The following is a 16,859-nucleotide window of genomic DNA, read 5'->3' as shown; positions in this document are numbered from 1 at the left end:
TTATCTGATATAAAATATAAATATATAAATAAAGTAATAAATTTCACTTTTGATATTTATATTTACTCAATCATCATATTTATTCAATTATAAAATAATTATACATTATAATTTAAATATAATTTATTATAATTTAAAAATGATTTAATGATATAATGATATAAAAAAATATGTACAATATATGAGTAAAATATGAATTAAAATCAATTTATGATAGACACAAAAATATTTTGAACCAGCTAAATTAACAAAATCAATGACGGAGATTAATTTATAAGTATTCTAATTTTTCATATTATTAATTTCTGACTTCTAATCAAATTTTTTTTGTAAGATTTTTTTTTGTTTAAATTTTTAATGAAATATAAAAAACAGATATATAAATATAAAACAGATTTACTGTTGCCCATGACAATAAATCAATTTCAAATTCTTTATCATATTTTTAAGAATATTGTATTGATAAGAATGTTATTCCAAAGTCTTTTCAATATTTCAATTTAATTTTCTGTTAATGCTAAAATATAAATAATGATAAATATCTATGTCAGAGTTATTGAATTGATTTAATGTAAAATATGATTTCAATCTTACAAGAATATAAGTTATAACTTTGTTATAAAATTGCAATTTCTGGCTAAAATTAGAATCACAAGAATCATTTGCAACATTTTTCGTGTTTTTATTATAAAATTTAAAGATTTAAATAAAATTTAAATAAATTTTAATAGTTATAAATATATCTTGCATACATATTAATAATTTATATAATATATATCTTATTATATATTATCTTATATTATATAATATCTTATTATATATTATCTTATATATTACATATTATATAATATTTTATTATTTTTTATTATATTGACATTACAAGCAACTTTTTTAATATAAATCTAATTAAAAATATTTTAAATTTACTTAAAGTATATATATATTTTATTTATCACGTTATTTATCACGAAAAAAATTAAAAAAAAAATTCTGGATTTATTTGGCAAAATATTTGTTATTGATTTATTATATAGCAAACATTAAATTTTGATTTTAGCGTTACTAAAAATTTAATATCCTATTGTGTCAATAATAGTTTATGATTAAGAGAAATCAGAAATTAATAATGTTGCAAAATAATAAATAGCATCAATTTATTTTTGTTTGAACAAAGATAACAGAAGAAAGTTTAAATAATTTAATTATATTTTTAAATATAAATAATCAAAAATAATAAAAAATTGACAAATATTAAATATAAATACTAAATATTAGTATTAATCATCATACAATTCTATTAACTACTAAAAAATTTTTGTCCTTGTGAATATTTATAATATATATATATATATATATATATTATATATATATTATATATATATTATATTATCTATATATATATATATATATATATATATATAGAGAGAGAGAGAGAGAGAAATATAATTATATATAGAAATAAATGAAATATTTATTTAAGTATATATATTCTTTTCAGATTTCGATATCTTTGAAATATATCATTAAAACCATCATTCTAAACAAATTTTCATGTTATCATTTGATTTTAGTTTTCAAAATATTTATAAAAAACTTTTCTTAAAATTATGTTATAAATACTTATATTATAAATAAATATATATTCATTTTGATGTAAACTAATGGTTATCTAACGATGATGTAATCTAAACAATAAAGAAAAAAATTAATGAGTTATAGATTAGTTAAATTAGTTAAGTTAAATTAGATAGTTAGATTAAGTTTAATTGATTTATTGCTTAATGACAAAATTCCTTCAATATGTTTCTTAACTATTAACAATCTTATCATTTACGCAATTAATTTATCATTTATATTTAATGATTTTATTGCATATGTTTTACGTAAATTTTTGCAAATTATTGACAAATCATGATTTGGAATATGTATTAAATATCCAAATTTAAGCAATGACAGTTTTAAGATAGAAATATTTAGTTAATATTTAGTTTATATTTTATACTTTATTATCAAAAGTTTTTTTGATAAAATATCATAGAAACTATATCTTTTAAATATTTTAGAAACTAAATTGAGCCATAGTAACATATATAGAAAAAAGTTGTTCAAAATGATGATCTTAATAATATATTTTAAGATATTTAAGAAGATTAAAATTGGAAGTTATATTTCTAAATAATTGTTACAAATGATAACTTATGATTGGGACGAATAGTTTTTATTAACGAATTATTTGAATCATATCTGAATTATTTGTTTTTCCAGATGTCTCAAATAAATATTTTTATTATATTATTACTAATATTAATTATATTAATATTAATATTATAAATCATTGTAAATTAATAATGATCTTTTTGTAACTAACAGAAAAAAAGATTTTTTTATATTTGCTATTTATATTTAATATAATAATCATCCTAAAATATAATATTTGTAAATAAAAAATAAACAAATGTTAAAAATCAAAATAAATTAAAGCTGTATTTATGTTAATTTCAATCAATTAAATCGAAACAATTCTATTCTAAAAATCAAATAAAAATCAAGATATAAAAATTTTAATCATCTAAGAGAAGAATATAGGAAATTATTAGTTTTCTATATACACAATATTTGTATTCTAAATTATCATTAACTAGAATAATACACACATACAGATTCTAATTCAGTCAATAATTTTCGTAAATCTCATTTTTCTCAATTATTCACGAAATCAAGGCAAAACGTTCATAGAATTTTTTCTTTAATAATACAATCTTCAAATTTTCTTAATGCTTAATAATTTTCAATAATTCTTTCTGATCTTGATGAACGATGCTACTATGAAATTTAATTCATTCAGATTTCCATAAATTTTTCAATAAGAAACAATTTTATATTTAAAAATTTTAAATATTGTTGATGATGAAGTTCCAAAATTTTTAATTTTTGATAGAAATTTTTAATATAGTCATTTCACAAATTAAATCATTTAGCATATATGATAACTGATTATTCTATTTATTTATCATATTTATATTTATACTATTCATATTTTATTTATCATATTTATTTATCTATATATCATATATATCATAGATTTATCGATTATAATTCAAATAATAGATAAAATAGAAGTTCATTATAAAAAGATCATAGAATATTTTTATATATTTGATGTCCACTATTTTTTTGAAGAACAATTTTTTTTGTATTCATTGTATTAATACTGATTATCCAATTTTTAATATTTCATTCGAATATTGTTCAACTATTTTTTGTCATTTCTTTATTATATTACAAAAATTTATTTTGTTATATGAATATTATATGAATATATGATTATATAATTCCATGTAATAATTCCAATAAAATTAGTAAATCTATAATACGTTTAAGAAAGAATAATAACTTCACAATAATTAAATAAAAATAATTTTTATTTTAACATAAAGCACTTGTTATAATAATTAACATTTCTGTAAAAAAAATTAACCTAATCTCTGAAATATTTCATTGATTTCCACTTATTCACATATCTATAATATTCTACAATATTACTTAAATTAATTTAAAGAGAAAAATAAATTCTAATAGAATACTGATGCATATTAGATCAATTTTTAACTCGATCGAATTGAATTTGAGAGAGAACTATATCATTATAGAAATTTAATGATATATTTCATTTAAAATTAGAAATTTATTAATAAGAATTATACTATTTCTATACTATTTCTATGATCGATGAAATATTAATTCAAAAATTATTTCTATCCATAGATTCATAAAAATAAGCTTGATAAACAAATCAAAAAAATTAATTAATTAATTAATTATTATAATGAATAATTATTATAATGAATAATTAAATCTTATCTTTCTCTAATTATTCCAAAGAAATCAAATACATGTAAATGAAAATAACAAATCGTTATAGATTATAGATTACTGAAAATTAAATATACGATATAGTTAATGATATTGTAATTATGGTCATGATAGTTCATTATGTTAAATTTAGCAAGTTTCATCAAATTCCGATAAATTCTAAATATAAGTCTAAAACTATATTCTGCGTATATGATGATTATTGCAAATTTGGTCGCATATTATTTGCTCTTAAAAACAGATTTATTTGTTTCTAATATAATGAATTTTTAATTTTTATGAATAATTTTATGAATATTTTGATGAATAATGCTTTAATTAGATTAATTAATATTTAATATTTTGTTTTGTGAGACAATATAGAATTTTATAGTTTTTTATAATAAATTTATAATAAATTTATTAAATATAAAAAATATGTATAATATATATATAGTTATATATATTATACTTATATATTATTATATATTAATATATGTATACTTATATATTATTATATATTAATATACATATATTTATATATTATTTTAATAATAAATATATACATATAAATATATATTTATTAAAATTATATATATATTACATATATTTATTAAAATTATCACAATAGAAAATTGAAAAATATTTTTTCTAGAATATAAGATAATAATTTAAAATAGTGATGTAATTTAAAATATAAAATAATTTAAAATGTAAGTAATAAGTTAATGAAGAAATTTTGCTTACAATCAAATTAAATACTTAATCGTGTAATTTCAAATAAAAACATTGTACATAATTCTAATAAAAAAGATTCTAACAAAATTATATTGAATGGATTTCTAAATGTAATTAAGAGGAAAATATTCTTGAACTTCATTAAATATAGGAAATATTATATATATATATAAATATTATAATAAATAATGAATAATCGAAATCAAAATTATCAAAATTTTATTAATTTTATCATTAAAATATTGTTTTTGTAAAATTTTATCATTAAATTATTTTAAAAAATAATGTTATAAATAATATATAATAATAAGGATATTATTTATTTATATATTATTTATTTTTACATATTATATTATTTTTATAATATAAAAATATCATTATTATGCAGAATGTATAAAAATATAGAATAAAAAAATATATAATAAATATACAAAATGTACAATAAAAACTATCTTGTTTTTGATTTACAATTCATTTTATATTGCAACAATTTTCTATGTAGATACAACAGATTATAATATTATTAATATATTATTTTAATTTGAGTGTCATGTAAATATTATAATGAAATAATTAATATAAAAATTTCATAAAGATGATTTTGAATTTCTAATAATGTCTTGCAGATTATATTATAAATTATTTCAACTGTAAATTAACATTCATCTTATTTATATTATACATATACTATATTGAATATTGTAAAGTGCAATGCTATAAAAATTGGATAATTATAGAAATTATGTAATTAGATAGTTATATAATTATAGAAAATAGTTTATTATTGTAATTGAGTCATTGTTTGTTTGAAAATATTTCAAAGGAAGAAAATATGATTTATTATCTTCGTAAAAATAGTATAAAGCATATATGTCATGTTCAATGAAACTTCATCACATTTTAATCTAGACATTATTTGGATCAACTTTTTTTAAATAAATGAAAAATATAGTGACTTTTTCTTGAATATTTAAAATTGAAATTTTTGAAATATCAGTTGAAACATTTCAGTAATATATCAATCAAAATCAACAAATTCATGTCAAATTACTGATTCAATCATCATGGATTTAGATAATAAAAAAATAATGAATATTCTGAATATATTCTTTTTAATTTTGAATTTTATTTTGAATTTTATTAAATTTTTTTTCAATTTTAATTATAACGAATTTCATTATATTTTCATTATTTATAATTAAAATTGAATATATAATAAATTATAATGAATTTTACGACAGAATTTAATAATTTGTCTTAGCTTTAAAATTAAAAAAATAAATAAATAATATAAATCGATTCTAAAAATTCAATTGAAAAAAAATTGATATTTTTTGCTTTTTTTCAATCAGATTTTCAATCATTTAATTTTAATTTATTCAAAACAATAATAATGTAATAAATAATGATATTCAATAATAAACATATTTTGAAGCGTTAATTTTATAATAATTGCAATTATTTTATAATAATTGTTTTTTTGTTGACTATGTGACTTTTTTTATTTAATTAAAAAAATTAGTACAAGAATCATTGGATAATAGAATAATCAATTGATGATATATTTTTTGACGTATAATTTGTTAATTATTTAATGATAAATGTTAAATAATTATTATTTTAAGAAAATTTAATAACTTTCCAACAGATATAGAACAATATGAGAAGGAAATTAAATCAAATATCTTAAATTTGAATTAAAAAAAATAATATGATTTTAATTTTTCGATATTTTACATTACATTATATTTTTTATTACAAATGATTAACTTTTATTTTTTAATGATTATTATGATAAAAAAATGGAATTAAAATATATGTAAACATTTTTTTTTATTCTCTTGTTACAATTAGGATAATATATATTCTATAATAATAATTTTATAGTAGATTATTTTTTATTCTTATAAAATATTATGATAAAATCAATTTTTGATTTTAAAATTATTTTCATTATGAACAAATTAAAAAGATATATTTGTATTCAAAAAAAAAATTATATATTGTTTATTTTATAAGAAATATGATATTAAACATGTTTTATATTATAGATATAATATTATTATATTATATTATTATTATATGAGACAAATTGTTGTCTAATGTAAATTATAATATTAATTTAATGATAATTATATATTTTTAATTATATATTTTTTATTAATACTTATTTAGGAATAGGATCTATAATATATATTATTAAGATAAATAATGCATTTATTATCTTATGATTGTTTATAAATTGCATATATTATCTAATATATAATCTAAAAAATCATAAAGAATAAGAATATTTATATTTTATAGAATTTATGGTAAAATTAAACTTGAAAATAAGTACATAAAAATCTAATCATGTTGAAAGAATTAAAGAAAATTTGCAGTTTAATTATAGAAGGAACAATTGGCCAGCAATAAGAAAGTTTTTTGGAATGCAGCGCGATAATATTTACTTCTTTAAATATGTACATCAGCAATATGATACAAGTATTTCGTTCATGTGAAACAAATGTAAATAAAATTCTACCTAAGAAGAAATATTCCATTTGACAAAATATAACAAGTCAAGTCATTTTGGTGAATCGCTTTATGTAAACAATGAATAATAAATTACAATATTATCGATGTAACGTAAGTGTTTTTAAATTTAAGATTTCAAATATCAGAAAATAAAAGATATGAAGTTTATCTTATGCAGTCTTATTTTAACATTATATAAATTATTTTTTAATTGATATTGAACCAACGTTAAAAAATATAGAATAGAATATATATAGAATTTTTTCTAATATTCTAAGATTTTCTAGCATAATTTTTTTTATAACATTGGAAAAAAATCGTAGACCTCTATTGTAATTAATTTTGATTTTTGATTTTTGAGAGTAATCTATGTCTATCAGAAAAGTAGTTATATATAAACTGGAAAATTTGTAGGATAATCTTATGTTAAAGAAAATAAAGCTTTTAAAGGTGTTTACTTGTGAAAATGTTCTCAATATATGAATAATTTCTAGAATATTCATATGAAGAAATATTTCGATATGTGCGAATTTGATTTCAGTTTCTTATTTTATAAGCTTTTGCTTATAATATTGCTTCTAACTAACAAATATTCAAATCGATAATCATTTTATTCATATTATTCAAACATTTTTCGCACTATGACATCAACTGTTTATGATATCAGATCAACTTGATAAAATATAATTTGAAAAACTTTATGATGTATTTATAAACTATAAAAAATTATTTTAGCTGCATAAGAAATCTTTTCAGATTGACTTCAATACAAATCAATAATTATGAAAAAAAAATGTATTTGTAATTAGTAAGTAAATATATATTATATAAATATATAAATATAATTATTATACAATATGATTGCTAATTAATAGAATCGGAAAATAATTCTATATCAAAAAATGCATTGAGAATATAAAAAAAATTTTTTTTCATAAATTCTGCAATAATAAAATTTATATTGTAAATTAATATTCTATTCTATTTTATTATTGGATTCTTGATTACTTATTATAATAAATATAAATTTGAATAAAGAGAATAAAATAAAGCGACATATGTTAAATAAGACATAATCAAATGCAATATACTCGGCACATTTAAAGTTTGAAAACAAAGTTTCATACGAAAAAATTTTATTTTTTATTTTCAATTTATTTTTTTGATGTAGAATCATTGATTGTATCACTAGTTATCAGCCACTTTATACATGTAATATATGTCATTGTAAAATATATTAATGTTTTTGTTTTTCTCAGATTTCATTATTTTACATCACAAAAAAGATTGAAGATTCAAATTGATGAAGAATCAACTATGTTTGATATTTGCAAAACAAATAGTTGCTATTTAAAAATCACATTTATACAAAATGCGCACTGTTCTTTATAGTTATTTGGAATATATCTGAATAATTTGTATTTGATATTGCATTGAAAGAATAAAAATATAAATAAAAAATATAAAAAATAAAAATAAATAATAAAAAGAATAAAATATCAATGTATAAGTTGATATATATCAACATTACTGGTTGTTTAAGTTATTATATTCATTGCGCGTACGAATTGCGCGTACGAATTGCACGTGAATTGTTTATTTGAGCAACATATTTGGGAAATAATTTTTCAAGTAATTAATACGAATTAAACTGCGAGATGAGAAAGAAAATTGCATAGTTTTGAATTCGAAAAATCAAGGAATTAAGAAACCAAGGAAAAACAATTGTAAGATTTTTATAGCATTGCCTGTTATCATGTGTAAAAAATTGTTCGAAACAATTGAGAAAAGAATTTGCCATCATTATTATGTTAAAAATATGTAATTTTAAAAAAAAATATGTAACTTTATATATTTGAATTATAATTTAAATTATCAAAATTTGTTTATTATATTTATCATATTTTATAATTTATCCAATTAGAATTCGTATTTCACTCGTATTTTAAGGGACTCTGCAATGTATTTAAGAATAAAAAATTTTTACCATAGAGTAATATATTTCTTTTACGAAACATATTGTAGATATCCATCATAAGAGAAAAAATACATAAAATTTTATTATTCATTAATTCTTTTGAATCTCGATGAATTATATTTCAGAAAAGACTAAATTGTATGATATATTTAAATATCTTCCAATTTTAAACTTTTTATATGCATTTATCTGTATGTGAATCGATTTTTCGATAATCATATATTCGAGGAAAATTAAAGAAGGAAATTTATATTTTAATCGCTTTTTTATATTGAAATGTTATTATAATTATAATTATAATATATAATATATAATATAATTATAATTAATGATTTTTATAATGAATAAAGAATTTCTTATGTACATTATTATTATTCCGTAAAAAATTATTATTTAAATTATTATTATTCTGATTTGTGACGAATAGTAAGTTGATTTATTTCGTTTTTAAATAAAACGATATATATATATATATATATATATATCATCTTTTTTCCATTCCTAAATATTTATATATTTCTCAATTAAGTTGATTTGACACCATGGCAATTGAATCAGTGCGAAAAATGCTAGTGTCGATAAGATGGTTAAATATCTTAGCTAAATATTCGCTATCTGGATAAAAGTTTGCGATTATAGACCAAAAGAAATATGTATTATCATTGCATTTAATATTGACAATTACTTGTGTTAAGATAAAGAAAGATTGTAAACTTATACTATAACTGTAAAATAATATTTATTACAACATATTATCCAACTATTATTTAAAATAGTTTTCTAACGAAGCTAGAATCGATTATATGATGTTTTTTGAATATTATTTGCGCAAATCGAATAATACATATAGTTCGTGATTTCATATATTAAAACTCATGACTTGAAAATATTTTGAAATTCATGTATTGAAACCATAAAATCAATTTAAAATATATTTATTTTCAAAGATAAGTGTTTGTTCATGACGATTTGTATGATGAAAGAATTGATATGAATCTATGTAATATAATTTAATAATAATGCTATTAAAATATGATTTTAAAATACTGATATGATTTAAAATACTTCGTCATGTTAAATCATGGAAATTTTCATATACATGTTTACGCGTTTAATATGAATTATTTAATTTACAAATAACTAATATTTTGTATTAATAAAATATTTGTTTTTAATCTGACATTGAATAATCAAAACTAAACTTTTATTGTAACTTTTATTTATATACTAACTTTTATTTATTTATATATATTTACTTATAATCATTCGTTATTCATATAAAAGTCAATGATATTAACTTGAATTCAAAATATAACATTATTCATATTTTTGTTATAAAAATTATTCTCGCATTAAAGATAGATTATTTAGATTTTTAAAATCATTTAAGCTCAATTTAAGTTTGATACTTAATGTTATCGAAAAACCGCTCCATTTTTAAAAATATTACTATTATACGCATTTGTTTACTATCATAAACATTATTAACAATATTTAATAACAGTCACATGATGTTTTTTGAAATTTATTATTCAAAATTTTCAAAAAGCACAAAATATTTATAATCGTTCTTATCATCAGAATCTGAATAAAAAAATGAATAAAAAAGTTTTATCTCATATTTTATCTCGATTTAGCTTCATGACATATAATATGTGTATAAGACAAATAAACAGTGATGATTTCATAAGATCTTATAAACTAAAATTGAAATCAACTCCATATGCATTGATAAATATAATTTTTTATATAAATGTTTTAAAAGTTTTAACAAATAAAACACATTTAATTTTCTAGTTTATATATAACTATTTCAATAAATTTGTGACGATAATTAGAGAGAAATGACGCAATAAAAATTAATGTTTGACTAATTTTAAAAAATGTTTTTAAATTGATAGCAAATAATATATAAGTTGTCTATGAAATCAACTCTTGAGGCACGCATACAATCGATATATTTTTGACTTTTAATCTTTTATAAATATTCAATCAACATTGATGTCCATTATGATATATACTTATATATTCTCTGATATTTTTTTCGAATATTCTTTATTTCAATAAACTGCAAAATAAATGATTAAATGATTAAATTAAAAGACGCCATCTTCTTATAACTTAATGATATATTATATCTCTTTGTTAAAAAAACGCATATTATATTAATATAGACTTCTGACATAATATATTATTAATAATTGATTTTAAAATTTTATAATAAAGCATACGGACAATTTTATATCAAAAATCAATTACAAAATAATATATATATATATAATCCTATATTATAAAAAATTGTACTATGAATTACAAGAATTAGTAAAAGAATTATATTCTTATATAAAATATATATTTTTCAATGTCGCATCAGCTCGATATCATATTCTTTGAATAAAAAATAATTTGCATAATGTTGCAATAATAAAATTAGATCTTTAAATAGAAGATTGTTGTGACTTAATAATATCAGATAATTATATTCATATAAAAATATTTGTTGTAAATATAATAGATTATATATAATAGATTATATATAGATTATATATAATCTATTATATATAATAGATAGATTTTGCATAGTTAATAATTCAAAATCAAATTATTACTTTTACTTTAGTTTTCCTGTTTTTAGTTTAATATATATTTTTTATTTTTATATTTTTTATAAATTTTGTCTATTGCATTTTTAGTGCATATAGTAAATTTTCGTATAATAACAATTAATAAAAGTTAAGCGTTACATTAATTCGCGTCATATTATAATGTATGAATTTTTTTTACATAACATAATTAATAATAATATAAAATAGAATAATATAATAATATAAAATATAATATATAAATAAATATATAATAAATGATATATAAAATAGTATAAAGTATATTTATAATTATTATATCAACTTTTATTTTATTTATATTTTATCAAATAAAACAGTTTTTTAAAAATAAATAGCATATATATACTATTGATTTAAAAAGACATACATATATACATATAACATTATATAAAAAATTTCGTTATATAAAAACAATTGCAATATCTTTGGCGCATTACAGAAATTTACGTTATATAGGGCTTATATACTATACTTTTTTTATATGATAATTTAATAAACTTATTCTGGCAGTCCAAAATAATTAATTAAAAAATTTGACTTGAAATTTCTTTTGTTTTCAACATTTTTCAATATTTTACAAATTTACAAATATTTTTACAAATATTATTATTCTCAAAAAATCTAAGTTAAAGCTAAATAAATTTTTTGAAATTAATATGTAGCATTCATTTATATTTTTTATCTCATAATTAGTATTATCGATCGGATATTCATCGGATATTATTAAATATCTTGACAGATAACTTGATAATATTCTTATTAATATGATATTCTTATTAAATGTAATTTATTTAAGAAATATTATATAAATATTAACTATTGTTATAGTTTATATCAACTATTATAGTATTAATCAATATTTTATTGAATATTTTATATATTATAATATAAAATATATAAAATTTAAATAATACATAATAACAATGTCAATTCATTTAAAGTTTCATCAATATGTATTTCTACTATTTATTTTTGTTTCCGACTATATTGAATTATATATTAGCAATTTTTGTCTGTTTTTCCCTGAAGAAATGGAAGATTTATATTTATTATTTTTATTATTTGGCACTACATTATCTCTATTTCCTGATCTATTGTCTGTCTCTTATTATTTTTTACAAATATGAAGGATTCTACTCTTATATCTTTCTTAAATATTCATTCTACTAACTTGAATTAAGATGATCGTTGTTTAATCAGATTATTTTCGATAGAATAATCTTTGATTAACAATATGGCATATCGGATTTTTGATTTCTACAATGAAATTAAAAGAATTTATCGTTTATTTTTGAGCTACAGCGTACAATCTTCGATTGCTAATATTTTCTACAATTGTTACTATATCAATAATTAAACGATATCTTAAACTTTTTGTGTAGTATAATTAGTATAATTCGATTTTCTTTGTGTATCTAATTATGCATCTATAAAAATCTCAATTCTTTATAAGCTTTCAATTTATCATGTTTTAACTTTTCTTCGATAATATTGCGGTATATACATATATATATATATATATATATATATATATTTTTTACAAGCACAATATTATGCATTATAGTAAATATATTTATAATATTAGTCATTTAAGTGCTAAATTCAAGAAATTAATCCAAGAAATATATATTCTTTTTCTTTTATTAAATTGTTCAATGAATTATTTTAAGATAACAATAAAAATTAAAGATAAATAATAATTTTTTATTTAAAGAAAAGTAAAAAATAAAAAATGAATTTGTAATTATTCTTTCTCTGAATATGAACATATATCGTGAATATATATATATTTATATATTTCGATTTTCAATCAGTTTTTATTATTTGTAATTTAATATAATTAATCAAAAAATCATTAATCAAAAAATCATTAATCAAATTATGTGTTGTCAATTGCTCACTTTGCAAAACAAATTTATCAATTGTTATATATATATTATATATATATTATTTTATCATTAGATAAACAAAATAAAGGTAAAAATAATCACATTGAGCAATCTAATATAATCTAACTTGCATTATAGAAACTCGTGACTACTGTTTACGGATTATAACTTAATTATTAAACTTATAATATTCGTAATGACTCGTGATTATTTCCAAATTACTAATTGTTGTAATTTATTTGAACGGATATTTACTGATTTCTTTAGGCATTGAATTTCTATGAATTGGATTTCCTTTTGATAAGTTCTACATTAATTAGATTCTACATTAGTTAGATTTAGTTAGATTGTTGTTTTTTATTACATGTTATAATAAAAGTTAATCACGAAAATGAATTTGAAAAATATATCTGCTAGATTTTGATTGTTAGTCGGAAAATTAGAGTTTCGGATTAATACGAAATATTAAGTTTATTAAAATTCACTTTACAGATTATTTCAAAAATGAGAATTACGTACAATTATGTTAGTAACTAGAAATTATTAAAATAATTTCAACATTTTCCTTTATAAAAACTTTCGTTTTGGTTTTGTTAAAAAAAACATTAATTAATCATAGATCGAGCAAATTAGTCAAACCGTAGTTTAATTAGCTTAACCGTAACGTTATGTTGAATTCGTGCCGTTGATCAAACAAATAAATCCATGCAAAAATAATATATATCGAAGAAAATGTTGAATATAATAAATATTTTTTTATTGAAAAATATTGAATTATTCTTATATTTTATATAATACATAAAATATTTATTTCACATATAAACTAATTAATTGCTATTCGTGTAAGAAATATAATAAATCGAATTTATTCGTTATTTAAAATGAATAATACAAATTCATTTCACTGCGATCATAATCAGCTGATCATTTGTAATCTAATAGTTTAATTCAATGACTAAAAATTTTTTTTTTCTGTGTAAGAATTTTTAATAATTTGAATTCATCCTTCAATTGAATCATTAATATGTTATGTTCTAAATTCAAAATTAGCTGGAAATGGATATAAATTATATTTTATGGAAAAACGCAAGTAAATAAATATTTTAACTAAAATTGTTTACAAGAATTTATAACTTCTAAATTAATTCATTTTCTATTTAAGATCTCTAATATCTTTTTCAAAGAAATATTGGAAAGTTCGGAAAGTAATTTTGTTTTTTTTCATGATAATGAAATACTTTTTAATAATGAATAAACTTTTTTAATAGCATATATGTATTTTATTTAATTACATATTGATTATTGTGGTCCAATGTTGCCATTATTTAGGTAGAAATATGATTCCACAGTAGAATTTTTAATTTTTGTTTGCAAAAAATTGATCCAAGTAGTTTTTGATATCCTCACTTGAAATAAACATTTTGCCATCTAAAAAATTTTGTAAAGATCAAAATAGATGGTAATGCGAGAGTGCCAGATCTGGCAATATGGTGGGTGTAGTAGCACTTCCTATTTAAGCTCTAACAATTTCTGGGGAATTATTAAATTCATATGAGATTTAACGTTATCGAATGAACACTATACCTTTCCTGTTAATTAATTCAGATCTCTTTTGTTTAATGGAATCGTTTAATTTGTCCAATTGATTGCAGTACACTTCCAAATTGTGCAATTTCAGATAAAAGTTAAAAAACAAAACAACTTCCTTGAAATTCCACCAAACAAAAATTTTTTTTTGGTAAATGTTGGCTTTCAAAGTGTTTTGCGCCGATTCATTTCTACTGTTCTATGATCATTTTCGTTTAACGATTTTTTCGTTTATTGTCTTAAACAATTCATTTTTCATTTCCAGTTATGATTTGCTTAAAAATATATATATATTTTAACATATAAGTATGAAATTGATTACATTTTAAAATAATAATAATGATAAAAATGAAATAAAAAAATAATTCATTCAATTTTTTCATTAATGTAATTTTGATGTAAAATTAATAATAAATTTTGTCTCAGATCTACTTATTACAAATTTTTCTAATCTTGCGATTTGAAAATCTGAAAAGAACATTTTAATTGTTATCAGATTTCAATCCAAGTGTTCTATTTTCAAAATTTATGTTCTATTGTTTGGTAATGTTGATTAATCGAAACATTTCATGATTCTTGCTTTGTAAAAGTGCAAGTCCAGTATTGTTATAATTTTTTTAGTATTAGTTTGGTAGAAATTATATTAAAAATTATTAAATTATATTAAAAATAAATTGTAACTCTATATTTCAAAATATACAGTTATAATAGACAATTATATGACATTTCTAAATGAATAATACAATTTTTAGGATAATTTAATATGATTAATATTAATATAAAATTATTAATAATAATTCATTTAAACAAAAACTCATTAACGTTCTTAATTGTAAAATATATAAAATGTATAAACCAAAAATAAAATATTAACAAAATATTAACAAAATATAAAAATTCCATTTTTATTGAATAATTATAAAATATAAAAATCATAAATCATAATAAAAAACTAATAATGATATAAATAATTATATATAGAATGTCAATGCTTTTTATTAATTATTCAAACAAAGCCGAATAAAAATTTTTGTAAGAGGGAAAAATTGTTTGAAATTACTTCAGGTGTTTTTAATTAAAATCCACATTTTTTCTCTTGAGACATTATATATATCTCATGAAAAAAATATGTATATCATTTTTTTTACTGAACTTTATACTTCTTAACATATTTTATATTGTAAACTTAATACACTGGAACATATATTTCATTTGTGTAATTTTACATTACATATAATTATAAATTGTATTATATTATTGTATAATTTATAATTTATAAAATAATGATTCTATATAACATATGATAAAAAAATTTAAGTTATAAAAAAGAAAAAGAAAACAAAAGGAATTGTTAAATTTGTTAAAATTTAAAGCAATATATCAAAATTCACTAATCAAATTTTTGAATAGAAAGAATTTTCCAATTAATCTTTTCCAATTGAATAAATGTATATATTACAATATTAATTACAATATTATAATTTATAAATAAATAAATAAATAAATATTTTGTTTTACATGATTAAAATGATTATATATAGTATATGTTATACATAATAGATAGTGCACACACTTTATAATATATATTTATTTACATAACATTTCTTGAATATTAAAAAATATTAAATTTGAATGATGAAATAAATATTATCTTAAAAAAAATAATTTTTT

The sequence above is a fragment of the Apis cerana genome, linkage group LG14, assembly GCF_029169275.1.
Source record: "Apis cerana isolate GH-2021 linkage group LG14, AcerK_1.0, whole genome shotgun sequence".
Classification (NCBI taxonomy): Eukaryota; Metazoa; Arthropoda; class Insecta; order Hymenoptera; family Apidae; genus Apis; species Apis cerana.
The sequence above is the reverse complement of the archived record's forward strand: the minus strand, read 5'-3'. Positions refer to the sequence as shown.